Here is a 17,823-nt window from a genome sequence, read left to right as displayed (position 1 = left end):
GGTGAAAAGTTTACTACTTTCTTGAAATTTATGCACTTCACTGAGTGATTGGCCAACGCATTACTTTGATCCTTCTTTTTAATGGCTAACACATGATCCCTAACTCTATGGTTCAGTTTTCTAATAGTTTTACCTATATAGAAATTCTCACAGCTGGAGCACACTGCAAGATACACTAGCCCTTCACTTTGACAATTGAATCTCCCCTTTGCTGTTAACGTGTAATTTAAATGTTTGAAGTGGTAACTATGTACCCCCATCATAAACCTACATTGAGTACAATTAGTACATGGAAATGTATCAAAGCAAGAGAAATTGTCATTTTTCTTTACCCTTTTAGGTCCACTCTCCAACAATCCTTTAGATTTTTTTTTATTTATGAATCTTGGCTGGGCCCCTACTACTTTACTAAGTTCTCCATTACCCAGAATAATTTTCCAGTTTTCACTAATATTTTCCCTAATCCTAGGCCCATCTGTACTCATAGGTACAGAAAAGGCATATGTTAACATTTCACCACCTACATCATTACATTAGTGTGTAGCATTAGTATGAAAACCCACTTTTAGAACAGGGGAAAACCTCGTTTCTCTATTTCTTATAATGTAACTAATAACTTCATCTAAATCCTTACAAATGTATCCTCTATCAATAAAGGATATTTCTGACTCTGACATCAATATGATGATTGGTCGTATTAATATGATTGTCTATGACTTACAGGTTTTGAATTATATTGACCTTGATACCTTTAATTATTTTACAGTACCCTCTCCAGTTTTTCCAATTTTATATGGTTTACCCAAAATCCACAAATCTTTACAAAACCCTCCTAAGGAACCGGGAGGGGTTGGCTCGCTGAGCCTATTTCACGTTAATTACAAACAATTAGGTCCACTTATTTAAAATGTGTTAAAAGTTGTATACAAGAGATATAGCAGACTTTTTAACACAACTGAGCCTATGGTTTAAAAACCAGAATGGTAGTAATTTTATTATGGTGGTGATGGATATACAATCTCTTTTCACCATCATACCTAATTTATATGGAGTATCTGCGTTTAGGATGTTACTGTTGGAGAATGGTGGGCTAACAGGATGTCAGATTGACACCATTTGTGAACTTCTAGAAATTGTCCTGAAAAATAATACCCCAGATTTATTAAACTTCCATGCAGGACTAGCTTAGTCCTGCACGGAAGTGACCATTTAGCAGCAGGACGGCAGCATGCCATGCAAATTAATGATGCATGCTGCCCAAGCTCCTAGGCTTACACGGAGCGTGTAAGAGTGCAGGGGGCATGTCTGAGTGCAGAGCTCTCAGAATAAACACGTCCCTGCAATGTAGAGCACTAGAAAAGAGAATGCAATGAGTGAGACCGCTCACAGGTGACCGCATAACTCCACCAACAGTCCCACTTGTGTATAACAGCAACAAAATATAGAAATAAAATGAAGAAACCTTTTATTTTTTTTTAACAATCCGATTACAGCTAACCATAGGTGCGTGGGTGTGCCCATCGCTTAGCTACGGTTAAAGCAGCTTAAAAGGCTGAAGAGGATAACATGGAAGATATATGCAAATGAAACAACACAGCAATAGTGTAATGGGCAGAGCATTCACCTTATGAGCAGGCATTCCTGGTTCGAGTCCCACTGCACCACATTCAATTTTACATGGCAAAGCACATTATGACCAATATTTTTGTTGTATAACCCAATAAACAACATATATGTATGAAATGGAGTACTGCAGTAAATGCACATGTGAGGTGTTAGTGTCATAATGAATAAGGCACTAGTAAGCAGGCCTAAGCACCAATAAGCAGTAGTAAGCATATACAAGCACTAGTAAGTGAGTGTAACCCCATTTGCTCAGTGGTAAGTAATGCCTACACTGGCTAAGCAATTCTGAAGCTATCTCTCTGTAAGCAGATGTAACAGCAGGTTAGCAATGCTTACCATCACGGAAAACCGCTTACAATTGCTCAAAAGTGCCTTAATCACTCTGTATCCAATGGCCCTTGTTCTGCCCATCAACAAGATAAACAGTCATGCAGGTCTCGAATCCTGGACCCTATACATCATAGTCCCAGTAGTTATCCACCAAGCTATCACACAAGTACAGAAAAATTAGGTAGTAGCAAACATGTCCTCACCATAGTATAACAAAACTGAACCTGTGAAAGGAATCAGTATACAGTCATATGTATCATAACCCACTACATAACATAAATATGTGAACTGGAGTACAGCAGTAAGTCCAGATGTGAGGTATAATTGTAATAGAGTGTTGAAGTCCCCAATAAAACACAAGGGCCCCAAAGAGTGTATGTACACATTAATCATGGCTACCAGGCATACATATAAGGTGTAATGAATAATAACACAATGCCAAAAAGGCATTATAATGAAAGTCTAATGTAAGCAATGCTAAGCATTGCACAGGCCAGCTTAGGAGGTGTGAGCAATGTGTAGACCAGCTAACTCATTGTGCCCAGTAGTATACCTCTTTAAACAATGCCAACCTTAGGTAAGCAGGTTTGTCCATAGCTTAGCTTTTTCAAAACTGGCCAATCAAGGAAAAGTGCAGGAAATCAGCCCTACTTAAACCCAAGAGGTGGGAATACATCTCATACCTGGTTGTAGCTTCCCCTTGCAGGCCCTATGGCAGTAAAGGGAGAAGGAGTGTGCTTCCATGCGCAGCACCGGTGCATCCAGGAGTCCAAGATCATGGCAGGACTCCTAGTTAAAGACCATGCACAGAGACAGCTGCAGGACCAATATCAGGACTCCCAATATAATGTGGAGGCCTGGGACTGTCTCGCCCATGACCTCACCAGTGCCACTAGCATACCTCAAATGGGTAAGCAGGTCAGACACCACTATGCTGACCTGAAGCGGCGGAAGGGGGACCTCTTGGAGGAGTCGCTACAAGAGATTAGAGCCTCAGGGGATGTTCCAGATGTGTGTAAGTATCACCCCAGTATGTGTGTAATAATTACCAGCTCAAGTATATCATGGCTAGGTATGGCTAAATATTCCTCTTATGTCCCCCACAGCTGCAACGGAGCTGGCAGTGAACCAGGAGGCCCACATTAGCTGCCTGGCATGGTTGCAATGCGAGGCAAATCAGTAATACTCATGCTTTTACTGTCATAGGAAATAAAAATAAAAGTAGTAGTAAATTAATTGCTAGTATAAAACCTGTATTGTTCAAGGCAAGTACTGCATACACTAGAGAATATGGCAGGAAGAGTCTCATATTGTTTGTATGTCAAAAGTATAATTACCTGACAAAACAGGTCTAACCGGCTGGACTGCATGTGTATATTCTGGTATCATATGGTAATGTAGATTTGCAATCATGTAATAGTACTGTGGTATTAAGCACTGTTACCCACACCATGCACCATAAATTGAATGTGTAGGAATGCCTGTATATGACAGGTGTAATCCCCAGAGGTGATTTAGTACAACCGAGAGACACACAGACAGTAAACAGGGAAAATGCAGACAACAAAAAACAAATAGCACATGCAACTGAGATGTGATCTGTTGTTTTTTTAGCACACAGAGCTACGGTTTGAATCCTGCCAGTGGTTGTAGTCTGCCTACAGAATCATATCCCACAACTGTACAGATATGTCCAGAATGTCTATGAAAGTGGCCCATGTCTATTGCCTATCAACCTCTCCCCCTGGGAAATCAGTGGGATGACCCCAGATATATAGGCAGCAAACAGGAAATACAACTGATTGACACACATCTATGACAACAAACGTGGCACACTAGCAACTCCCCAATACCTTATGTGACTAAGAAGCCACGTATGTCCCATTTACACCTCAACTTGTTAAGCTGTGGTCAGAGTGTGTACAGTAACCGAGTGAGATGTATGTGCATAATATTAATGTGGAGCCTGGTACTGTGTGTGGGAACATTCAGGTAGTGCTAATAAACATTCCTCCCACAGGTCTGTCAGATACCAACACTGTGCCCAGAAATACAAGAATGATATGCAGTTGCTCTGAATAATGAGGTATTACACACCACTGTCACCCACACTGTCCTACAACATATAACTGACTAGGAAATCTGTATAAGAGTGTTGTTATACAAGGTCAGAATGCATAAGCACAGGGGATTAATAAGACAGAAAGCAAATTGGAGATATACAGCAATATCAATATAGCAGACACAACTGTGATGGACAGTGTTTAAGTTATAGCAGACACAGCCATGATCTGAATTCTGGGAGTGGAATTAGACTGCATACAGATTCATACCCCACAACTGTACACATGAGGCCAAAATGTCCAGTATATGTGCCCATATCTGCTGTCTGTCTCCCTGGTAAGTCTGCGGGATGATCCCAGATGTGTAGCCAGCAAACAGGGAATACAAATGATTGTCAATCATCATGAGGACACACCTGTCACTGTAGCAACCCCTGAAACTGTTAGGAGAGTAATATGTCAAGTATGGTCTATCTACACTCCCATGTTGTCAAGCTGTGACCAGAGTGTGTACAGTAACAGAGTGAGATGTATGTGCATAATACTAATGTGTAATCTGGAACTTTGTGTGGCAACAGTCAGGTAGTGATAACAAACATTGCTCCCACAGGTACATTAGATATGAACACTGTGCTGAGAAATACAGACCAATATAACTTGTACTGGTACTGCCCACCCTGGTATTGTAGGGGATTGGGAGTGTTGCAGTTTCTCTGAATAATAAAGTATCACTGGTCACTGTCACCCACACTGTGCTACATAATATAACTGTGTAGGAAAGCATGTATATGTGTGTGTCAGGTCACTAAAGGTGGAAGAAGGCAATATTCTAGATATGTCCAGGCACACCAGCATGTGATCAACACATGGCCAGAGTCTGTGCAGAAAGATTTGGATAGCATAGTGCAAAACATCAACCTGGTATGCGGGCATATGTGTACAAACAGTTAGTCAGTGTTAACAAACATTTCCTCCACAGGTATACTAGGTAAGAGGTGAAGCAGGTAAAACATAGTTATAAATATGTAAGCAGTTATATATATATATATATATATATATATATATATATATATATATATATATATATCCATATAGGTATTTATGGACATACATGTGTAGATATCAATGGGAGATTAACTAAATCATATATGTCCATATGCACCGTTAATGGGGTTGAGAGGCCCCAAACGATATATGTCTTGTACGAATAGGTATACCCACCCCCCACAGCCAAACACATCCACCCTGCAATACACTACCAAGTGTTGCAGATCCCATAACCAGGTCCTGACATGACATGGGCACAAGATGTTAACAGTACTACATCCCACCTGTATGATGTCAGGCTGGTATTGGTAACATATCATGCAGTGCAGTCTGGCTCCCATAGGAAATGTAAAATTTGGAAGCTATCAACATCCCCAGGATACATATACACAGACACATTTATGTAGATACAGATATGTATATATATATATATATATATATATATATATATATATATATATATATATACAGAGAGAGAGAGAGAGATACATATATAGAGATATACATGTGACTACACATACACTCGCAGAGATATGTACAGTAAGATACTTATGCTCACAATATGGAATAGCCACTATGCCTACAGTTAACACCCTAACAACTGGACACTGGATGACCCATCCATACAAATGACATTTGGTGCTTGCAACATATACCCACAGAGTGGCCATAGGATAAAACACCACACACAGGTTTGCAGAAATGGAATACCTTTATTTGTGTACTATTACACATGTATATGCCATGTCACATAGCTGTTCAGACACTGACATCCATATCAACAGAATAATGCAACTGTGAAACAGTTATACTAATACAGTAGTCTGGAAATGTCCACAACTGTTGCTGTCTAGGCCAAGCCCTCCAAATCGTATAATAGTGAAGACAGACTGGGCCACAGGATACCACACAATCAACAGTAAGTGATGCAGGTGTATAGTCCAGCAGCCTCTATCTACACTCTGTACACAATCACTAGGTGGTAAAGACTTCAGTTGACCAAATGGGATGTAACTATTACATAACAAGGAATAACTAACATCATCACAGGCACACTGGCAAACAGAACAGTCTGAATGGCAGGAGGCAGTAGGCCTGTAGTAACCCACTTCATATAAGTAATGTCAAGATAGGTGAAATGTATGGTACTGTGCATCCAGATACCTTAAGGCAGCTCACCTCTGTTACCCCCACATTTTGTAACAGCCTAGGTTATGTATGGTGCATCCCACCTATACTCAATAATACAGGGCCATATACCACTGTTACATACACTGGCCTCTGGAGTGCATATGGGCATACATGTATCGTGTAGGTGAAGCCCACACATATATGGCCCCAGCCCCACCGTATGTGTGAGGGATACAACAGCAGTGGAGTGCTGGCAGGAATGGCAGCATGGTATACGTATATGTGCATATGTATCACAATCTGTATATGTGTAGGCATATAATGCTCTGTATATGTATATATATATATCTGTGTGTATATTCATATTTATGTACATATACACTCCCATGTATATATGTCAAGATGTACAAGTGTAATTATCTATATAGATATCTGGATAATCATATGTACATATATATTCACCATATGTCCTGAACATAGGGTGTAGCCCTACCTCAGCCCCTATAGTCCCAACTTTGTAGTGCAAGGGGATGTCAGATATGTATAGCAGGTATATTAGTAGACTATTGCTACTGTAACAGGGATTGTCTTCACAGACATGGTGTTTGTGGGAGTTCACATCTGCTTTTCACATGTGCGCCATTGGCTACTGACAGATATCCTAAGGACATCATAGTACAGTACCGCTGCAAGCACATAATGCTTCTGTGGACTACAGCAGATATATTGGCCAATAGATGTGGACATTCTTACAGACTCTGTACAGTCCAGAGGTATACACAGAACCCCTTAGAGCAGAACATGTGGACCAAGCCTGACAATATGGATGTTAGCAGCCATGTAGATGGGTATAACACATAATGACTGGTATACATTCACTCCCATAGGTTATGCATTCACACACCCCTGTCTGTTCTGACACACAATCACTGCTGGTACAGAGGTGCCATGGCCACATACTACCCGCTAGATATTGACATACATCTGTACAGCATGCCACTGCTCTGTCTGACATACATGACTGTTAAGGGAGGCCCGGTAGCAGTACATCTGGAAAGTATCTGGACATGACATCTCACTGGGTAAGTACACTAAGCTGCTAGGCATGTAACAAAGCACTGTGCAGGCTACAGGCAAACTGGCTCAACACTGGCCTACATAATGTACATGTACCTGCATATATAGCAGGCTCTACAGGCATGTCACAGCACAGGGTAAGATACACCTGTGTGAAAGTGCATAACCACAACCAATGTGAACACAGCCACAGCCACAGATGGTAAGCTAGCATAATATTACAGTATATGGTCTATCTGTTCAACACCATCCTCATATGTGCCACTCACACACTAACCCTACATGTACTGGGCTGCTACACAGTGTGGCCTGATGCCTGTCTGTGGTATGGGACATGTGTGTGTATGGCCCTACAAACATGTAAGCCAATACGGTAACATACAGTGGAGTACCATGTAATATCAGACAGGATGGTACCTAGAACAACGGCATCTACCACAGTCTGTACACAGGCCATGGTACATATTAGCAATACAAACACTGTCGACATTCACCATAAGTATACAGACCTCAGTACTGTACAAACAACCACAGAATGTCCAGGTTATATCATGAAATATAACCCCTACTGTACACAACATGTGTAGCAGTCTGATATCTCACTGGCTTGTTATCAGATATGATTACACTAATTATGGTGTACAGCACAGATGCACCTCTTAATGCATGACATATGTAGAAAGGTTGACAGAGTTGTGCCTGGAAGCACATACACAGGGCCAATATTGACATGTTGCTGTGATAACATCATGCATTTACTGTTGTAACGGAGCTTGTCACAACATATGTCCTATGAGGGATATGAAGTCAGTAACTGTCATGGCTTTCACCATCTACAGAGTGCAGTCCTCACACTAACTTCTGCAGTTCACAGATACATGCCCTGTGGGTAACACATAAACCAAAGGCAACACACACTGCCCAGTCTGCAGATTAACCTACAGATGGGGAGCCCTCATAAGCATAGAACTGACATGGCAGGTATTAATACATGTAGGACAGCCATATCCACATACACCCTGTTAAACCAACATTACTCCGAATGCAGTATAGCAGCACTTACAGTCTGTAGTCAGGTCAGGCAAATTCGCCTCCTGTGTGTTGGCCTGTTTCCACAGTGTATGTTGTCAGAGGCAAATCCCCAATCCATCTGAGATGCTGTTTGGATGCTGTTTGCCAAACAACAGATCGAGTTCCTGCTCACAGTGAATGACAAGGCCCAACACCAACATGATACTCCTAGATATTGGAGTGTGTTTCCATGTAATTGGCTATGGGAGTGTTACCACAGCTGTTCCACATGCAATCAGCTAGGGGAGGGCTGCAATTTGTGCAGAAACCATTAGCTGATCATGACCATTACCTAAAATACAAATGCTGCTGCCTAAACAAAGCAGGTGTAGGTCTCCACATCCACCAGTGAGGGAATGAGAGAGGCAGACAGAGGCAAAGACAAGTCAGGGATGGGTGGGAAAGTAAAACTTAAGCATGTTTGTGTCACACACCTACCAGCACAGGGTATCAAACCCCTGATGACTATAGTACTATCACAGTATGATGCAGTTACTGAATGCACTACATAGGTGACCTGTTGTGGAGCTCTCAGAATATATATGTGATGGTGAGTGACATCTGCAACAGGGATATGGTAGCCATATGGTAGGTGAAGTACACGTGCCTGTCCACATGAACAGGTGCCAGTGTCAACACAGCCACACTCTCACAAGGATGCACACACACTGACACACTTGGCAGGGCCAGGATTAAAACTCATCACTAGTGAGACTGCCACAACACATTACTGTGCAGGTATCACATGCACCACATGGGTCACACGGAGGTTATATGGGAAAAGTGTATGGGGAGATGTCTGACATTAGACAGCATGCTTCAGTATGCCAATGGGGGTTGTAGTGAGTGTGGATGTGATCATACACATCATACAACATGCACACAAACACACAGGGTGCCAGTACTGACATGCATGGGTGCATTTCCGCATGGGTGTGTGGTGGTCGACTGTGCCAGATGGCTATACAAGGCTAGGTGATGGTTATACCTTGGTATCAGGCCACATAACAATGATCTGTATTGTGGCTCAGGGCTGTAGTTTCTGCATTTGCCCACACAGATGGGTATTGTATCCCCCATTCAGTCACTGGGTGACTATTGTGTGTGCCCAGTGCTGTGCATCGATTGCCATGTAAGTGTTCCTTAGTCCATGACATGGATGGTGTCTGGGATGTGCACACCTCCCACATGCATGTACAGTGACATGTGGAACTGTACCTGGGGTGTCTGGTCCATGTTGTGTACACAGATTATCATCCGATGTGCCAGTCTTGGCCACCTGTGGCAGGAACTGGTAATGGACAGCAGGTTTACCCTGCACCTACATTGATGGCATGCTAACTGCATTCCCTGGTGTGAGTGACATCTGTCCATACAGGGCATGTTTTCAGGCATGGTATGACCTTTTTGGGTCACATGTGATGGCACCACAGGTGTTGCAGGTGTCCAGTGGGGAACATGGGGAAGGTGCACTGTCTGCATGCACGTGCCTACTGGACAGATGGACAGGGTGCCATGCCCTCTATAGCCCACTGCAATCACTCCATAGTTACTATCAGTGGCTAATATGCAGTGTACTACCCATGTATGTGTGTGTGCGTGTGTGCGTGTGTGCATGTGTGTGTGTGTGTGTGTGTATGACATGGGTTGAGAGTGTGCTCTGGGTAATACTGGGGTTGCTAACTGAGATTGCCTGACCTTGATGTCACATGTATGGGTATGAATTTGCACTCCAGCCTCTCGGCTATTTCACATCTGTTACCCCTGTAGGGAGGACATTGTGATATATACTAGAGCCACCATATAAGAAAGTTGCAAAGCCCACTCCACATTGGGCTCAGGTGTCACACACTCCTACCCACCTCCATACAGGATACAAGTTACACACACACACCTGTCATGTCTGGGAGTAGAACCCTTATCCAACTAGTTTATAACATTACAGCACTACGCAGTTATAGTACACGCTACAGAGATTACTGGAGTACTCCTTCCCCAAAGGTGTATGTCACATTGGATGACATCAGCAGGATTGCCAAAGTAGGACATTCGAATTGTAGTGAGTGTGGCTAGGCCAAAATGCATTGCTCCCTACACAGACAGTGACACACACACAAAACATCCACAACTGACATGTGTGAGTATAGAACCCCTAACAGAGGTTTATATCACACTATAGCTGTCATAAGACAGACCATGGGGATTACTGGAGAACTCCTTCCCTTAAGGTGTATTTCATAAAGAATGACATCAGCAAGATTGCTAAAATAGGGCATTTGAAATGCGCTGAGTGTGACTAGCCTAAAGTGTATTGCTCTCTACACAGACATTGAAACACATACAAAACATCCACAACTGACACGTGAGTATAGAACCCCTAACAGAGGTCTGTATCACACTACAGCATGGAGATGTTACAGGACGCACCACAGGGATTACTAGAGAGCTATTTCCCCAAAGGTGTATTTAAAAATGAATGACATCAGCTGGATTGCCAAAGTAGGGCATTTGAAATGTATTGAGTGTGACTAGCCTAAAATGCATTGCTCCCTACACAGACATTGAAACAAACACAAAACATTCAGAACTGCCATGGGTGGGAATAGAGCCCTACCACAGTTCTGTATTACACTACAGCAGTATGCAGTTATGGCATACGCTACAGAGATTACTTAGCTGCAAACTTCACAGAGATGTACTTCTAGGTGGATGACATCAGCAGCCTTGCCAAAGTTGAGCATTTGAATTGTAGGGAGTGTGACTACCCTAAAAAGCATTGCTCTCTACACAGACAGAGTCACACACAAACACTTGTCAGCTCTGAGATGAGAACACCTACCTAATTAATTTATCACACTACAGCAGTATGCAGTTACAGGGCGCACTATGAAGATTACTAGGCTAAAGCATTCACAGAGGTATATTTCTAGGTGGATGACATCAGCAGCCTTGCCAAAGTTGAGCATTTGAATTGTGGGTTGTATGACTACCCTACAAAGCATTGCTCTCTACACAGAGTCAGACAGACAGACACACACACTCTTTCCAGGTCTGGGATTAGAACACTTACCTAACTAATTTAGGACACTACAGCAGCACACAGTTATAGGATGCACTACAGAGATTACTGGACTACAATCTTCACAGAAGTGTATTTTTAGGTGGATGACATCAGCAGCCTTACCAAAGTAGCGCATTTCAATTGTAGGGATTGTGACTACCCTAAAAAGCATGGCGCTCTACACAGACAGACACACTTGCCAAGTCTGGGATTAAAACTCCTATCTAACTAGTTTATCACACTACAGCAGTACACAGTTATGGGATGCACCATGGAGATTACTGGGTTGCAACTCTCCCAAATATGTATTTCACAGTGGATGACCTCAGCAGGCTTGTCATAATAGGGCTATGGGGTGGGCAGTGTATATGCATGGGCCATAACCCATTTATCTAGAGGTTGATACAACACATGCGGGCACATACAGGTTCATATTTTACGAGGTACATGTATACAGATGCTAGATGGTACCTTCCTTGTACAGTCATATTGCACAGCTAGCATGTGCACCACATAGTCTGTACTGCTGACAGATACCGGTTGCTAGTATCTACAGTGGGTGACATCTGAAACTGGTCCTTTGGCTGTGTGCTGGGTGGGACAGGCCTGGATGGCTCCTTATGACAGTAACCTTCTTCCACACATCTAAGTACATCTACCTTTGGCTTATTATAGTGTGTTGTCCTTAGATATATGTCTGTATTGCTGTCAACTGTGCATGTAAAGCATGTGTGGTGCATACTGAGGAGTGTCTGCACTAACATCTGCGACTCCCAGTTATGTTTGGTCCACTGGTGTTTGCAGACAGAGCCTTCATGTGTTTAAGTGTGTGAGAATGCCCAGTATGACCTTTCAGTGTGTTGCTGATTGGCATTGCCATCATTTCTCAAAGTGTGTGAGCATGCCCAGTATGCCTGTCTGTATTGAATGCATGGATCAAGTCCAGGTGGTCTGTATTGCAGTGCTGACCTATGTGACCGTTTCTGCAGGGTGTCCGTCGATTACATGGCATTGACTGTTACTACATTTATTCATGGGATAGGGAGGCAGACCTATTTCTACATTTCTTCACAGGATTGGGGAGGGCACACCTGACTGTTACTACATTTCTACGTAAGATGGGTTGGGGCACACCTGACTATTTCTACATTTCTACACAAGCTTTGGGGGGGGCACACCTGACTGTTACTACAGTTCTACGTAGGATGGGATGGGGCACACCTGAATATTTCTACATTTCTACACAGGCTTTGGGGGGGGCACACCTGACTGTTACTACATGTCTACATAGGATAGGGGCGGCATACCCGACACTTGTACACATTTGCTATGATAGTACTGGTATGTCAGGTACTCCATTTCATTCTGTAGTCTTACCTATCATGCTGACTAGAGGCATACCAGTGTACTATAGATCTTAGCTTTTGTTTACCGACATATTAGTTTCAGACTTCCTACCCTTCAGAATCGACATCCCACTGCCTGACCTGCTGTCATCTATCTATATAGGCCTGGGGGGTGGTTACCCACAGGCATCATTCAGAGGCCATAGCACAGCCTTTGTTTGTGTTTGCCTATGCCTGTCCTGCTGGCTGCGACTGTTGTCTGACTGGCATGTGTGAGTCACTTACCTTGTGGGTGTCCCAGTATTGAGGGTGGTGCTGCAGGGCTGCCTATGTCAGATGCACATAGTACACTCCCTACACATGGTTGAGCACAGGCAGTGTAATGTTTGGCATCCCATTTACTATATGTGAGTGTTGGAGAGAGTTGTCATTCCCTGGGTCCCTCCTGTGTCAGTGTATGTGCTATGCATTGCCTCTTTGCCAAGGCTAGGGCATACTGGACACTCCTCCTTCTGTCTACTGGGGTAGGCTCAGGTCATTTCTCCAAGTCACTCTGTGCCTGTGCAGGCCTTGGCAATGGTGGGGGGCTGTGTGGCTCTGCCCCATGCTGTTCCTGCTGCAGCTGTTTCTGCAGGATCATATTGTGTAGCATGGCACATATGAAAACAATTTGGGTACATGTAGCTGGTGAGTACTGAAAGGCTTCACCGGATGTGTCCAGGCATAGGAACCATGACTTGAGCATCCCAAACACATGCTCTACTATAATTCTGGTCTGTGCATGTGCCTAATTATGGAGTTCTTGTTCAGGTATGTTTGCATTTCTGATGGGTGTCATCAGCCATGGCTCCAGTGCATATGCAGCATCTCCCACTAGGTGATGATCAGGGATGTCCCCATTGGCAAATCTGTGGTACAGCTGCATCAGATGCCAGATGTGGGAATCATGATAGCTTCCAGGGCAGCCAGCAGTCACATTCATTATTATGTCCTGGGTATCGCACACGACCTGGCAGTTGATGGAGGGGAAGCCCTTGCAGTTGATGTAGACGTAGACCCTACCCCGCTCACCAGGTGGTGCTTTGATGCATATGTGCATGGAGTCTATAACACCTGCTACCTCAGGGTATTCTGCTATTTGGTGGAACTTTTGCATATTGCATAGTTGCTAGCCAACGCCTCACAGGTGTTGGGGAAATATACTTGCTCACGGACATGTGCTGACATGGCATCCAAGAACTGGTGGAGTACCCTGGATGCTGATGCCTGTGAGATCCCCATCATATCCTCAGTTGGCCTTTGGAAGGTACCTGTAGCTAGTATTCGTAGGCCTACACATTCCTTGGTATCCACTGGGATGGGTTCCTCATTGTTAGTTCTATGTATGAGGCGTGGCCGGCACAGCTCAGTAATTTGATGTAGGAGGTCCCTGTCCACCCTATAGCACTCCACTATCTCCAGCTCATGTAGCCCCTGGTAGGTTACCCTGGGTCTGTACACTCTTCTCCGTCTTCTCACTGTGGGTTGGTCGACAGCATTTACATCCTCGCCACCCTCAGCCTCTTCCACAAGTTGTTGTATGATAGTTATTGCAGCCTCTATCATTTTGCTGTTGTGAGTGTTAAAAGTTCCCTGCTTGTTTACACCGGTGGTGTAGAGTATGGGAAAAACCAGAGGGGAAGGTATTTGCGTAGTTTATAGTAGTGTTCTGGGCTGGGCTGGTCTGCTGTCTGTGTAATTGGCTGACTCTGATACATTTCACCTGCCAGCTATGCTAGTTCTCCTTGATTAGCTTCCTACTGCTATTTTCCCTTACCATTTCCTTTCTGTTTAAACCCAGGGGTGCGCCGCACAAACAAAGTGCTCAAATGTGCACAGTGCTACTATTTCCTGGTTTAACTTTTGTTTTCTGCCTTTAAAACCTGGTGCGTGGCATGCACACCTGCTTAGGCATTGTAAAAATTGCTAGGCAGGTTCAGACACACCCCCTAGCTTAGCTGTGCTAAGCTAGGAGCAAACCCAAGCCACAGGGCTCCAGTCCACTTACAGTATGCCTGACACCTCCCCATGATGTCACCTAACTCCTAGGCTTGCACCAAGCTATTCCTACTCTTACACTGTTGGGACCTGACTCACATGCTGGGGAAGACTGGGATTCCCTATCCTTCCCTCATTTGCATAGGATTACCTGCTAATGCATAGTTGCATGTCTCACACTGAACCTCCTCCCTTCGCAACCACTACTCACTGGCCATGTTGTCTTCTGCCTGCCATTGACTTGCATGGCAGAATACTGATTTTAGTCAGAATGCTTAATTTAGGTTCAATTTGTTATTTTCCCCCCAATCCCGTTTGGGCGCCGCTGCCCTATGCTTAAACAGCTGAGATCGGCTAAAAAATAAAAGTTGATTTTTTAAATTTATTTTACTGTTTGCAATGCCAATGGCCTTATACTTGGCCATTGGCATGCTTACTACATGATATGCAGCCTTTATTTGGAGCTGTCACAGCTCCATTTTGGATTTTGCAGAAATGAACTTGGTTACTAACCGAGTACATTTCTGCAGATAGCACTAGTCCTGCACGGATGGTTACAAGCTACCTGGATTGCAAAATCACCTCATTTGCATAGATTTCTCCTGCAAATGGGTTGATTTGCATACAAGGGCTTAGTCCATGCAGGATTAGTGCAAGAGTGCTCCTGCACACCCCTGCAGGCTGTTCCTGGTTCGCTCGACAGACATATTGCCTGCTGGAGCTCCTGCACCAATCTTGCATGCCATGCAAGCTTTAGAGAATCTGGGGGAATATCTTTGTATTCAATAATAGGTACTATCACCAAGTATCTGGGGTTGCCATGGGTACATCTGTGGCCAATACCTATGCTACTTTGGTATTGAATAACTAGGAATGTGATACTATTTTTAATACTTCCATACAACTTTCCAAGAAGGTGTGCTTTTTTAAGCATTTTGTGGATAATGTGTTTTTCATCATCTGGAATGGTAACTGTGATGAATTGAATCAGTAGGTTGAATTTCTGAATAGTAGTACTGCATTTTTGAAATTCTCTATGGTTTATTCTAATGAAAAAGTTAACTTTTTGGATGTTACTGTGCAATATGATGGCATTGATATGCATACATCAGTATATAGAAAACCAATACATGGTAATAAATATTTGCATAAGAAAAGCATGCATGCTCTACATGTATTCAAAGGTATAGTTAAGTCACAGATGCTACATCTCAGTAAGTTGAACGCCAGCATACACATTTATCAAAAACAAGCTAAGGAGATGATGCGATTATTTTCTGAGAGGGGATATAATGCTGATATGGTTTCTCAATGTTTCAGTGAAGTTACATCAATAAGAGATAGCATGGCTAGTCCATACTTTAGCATTAGAACAGAAAATACTGGTTAACTATACCTACTGAGGATGTAACTCTGACTCCTTTGAGGTATGTTATGACTTACAGCAGGAGTGCCCCACAAATTGATAAAATTATATCTGATAATTCGGGGATACTGACAGCTTTGCCAGAATTAAGACAATTGATTAGTGATATTCCTAAATTTGCTTATAGAAATTTTATAAGTTTGAAGGAACAACTATATCACAAAAATATTAGACAAAATATTGGTATAGTGAGGGGAAGCAAAAATGGGACACTCCCATGTTATAGCTGTTGCTGCTGTAACTATAACAATAAGGATGTCACTTATATTCACCCTAAAACCGGTAAGGAATTTTGATTTGGGTGTACTGTGTCCTGCAATTCTACCTATATTGTCTATCTGGCAACATGCAAACAATGCAATGGTTTCTATGTTTGCAAATCAACCAGAAGATGTAAAGATAGAATAATAGAGCATAATTCAGATATCAGGCGTAATGTAATGATGAATGCTTTGGCGAAGCATGTTAATAACACTGATCCATCACACTGCTTTACTTTCAGGGTTATAGACTATGTTACTAAGGGAACTAGGAGAGGTGATATAAACAATAAATTAGAAATAGAAGAATATAAAAGGATTTTAATATTATGTGCACATCAGGCACCTGGGTTAAATCAAATGTTGTTGATGTTGTTGTATCTTTCGGCTTTTCCTGGTTAGGGGTCGCCACAGCAGAACTCTGGTCCGCTAATGGCTGGCAGTAGATTTTTATGTACTAAGTTGCCAGCCCTAATGTACAAGCTTCAACAAAGGTACACCCATTCACGCATGTCTCCACACAGAAGACGCTTTAGCTGAGAATCGAGCAGGACAACGTCTTACTGTGAGGTGACAAACCTGTACTTAAACATAGACAAAATTGCTTGCAATAGCATTAGATTATGTGAGTGTGTATATATATATGTATATATATATATATATATATATATATATATATATATATATATATATATATAAAATACATATATGATTTCACTTCATATTGCCGACATGCTGAAATATCGAATTTCAGCATTTCGACAGTATAAAGCCAAAACCATCACAACATCGACACTTCACAATCACAAAACCACATCGAACATATACAATACAGCACACAACATACAAACCATAACACCCGCACCACAAAACAATTAAATACAACAAAACACCACACAGACACACACCTACACTACACAAATGCAGGGGGGCAAGCACCCCTGCACCCCCCACACCCCCCCCTACTTATATTTACTAACTCCGAGATCACACAAAAAGTAAAGAAAAAAGTAATCACACACAGCCAATACACACAATCATAACTCCACCTCCCTACCGTAAGCACTTGTACAAGTTAGAAAAACACTCACGCGTACTTACCTTAAACTGTAGACACCATCCTAGCCAAACACTTCCGCAACATAACGTACATGCATAAGTGCGAATTCGACATATTCCTATTCGCACTTATGCACTTTCATTATTTTCAGGTTTCGATTTCATGGACACGAATTTCTGAAATTCGATATTTCAGCAATTCATGTTTATGAAGTGAGGCTCTATATATATATATATATATATATATATATATATATATATATATATATAAATAAATAAATATATATAT

Source organism: Protopterus annectens, chromosome 5.part0 (assembly GCF_019279795.1).
Source record: "Protopterus annectens isolate FY-2018-M chromosome 5.part0, PAN1.0, whole genome shotgun sequence".
Lineage (NCBI taxonomy): Eukaryota > Metazoa > Chordata > Ceratodontiformes > Protopteridae > Protopterus > Protopterus annectens.
The sequence above is the reverse complement of the archived record's forward strand: the minus strand, read 5'-3'. Positions refer to the sequence as shown.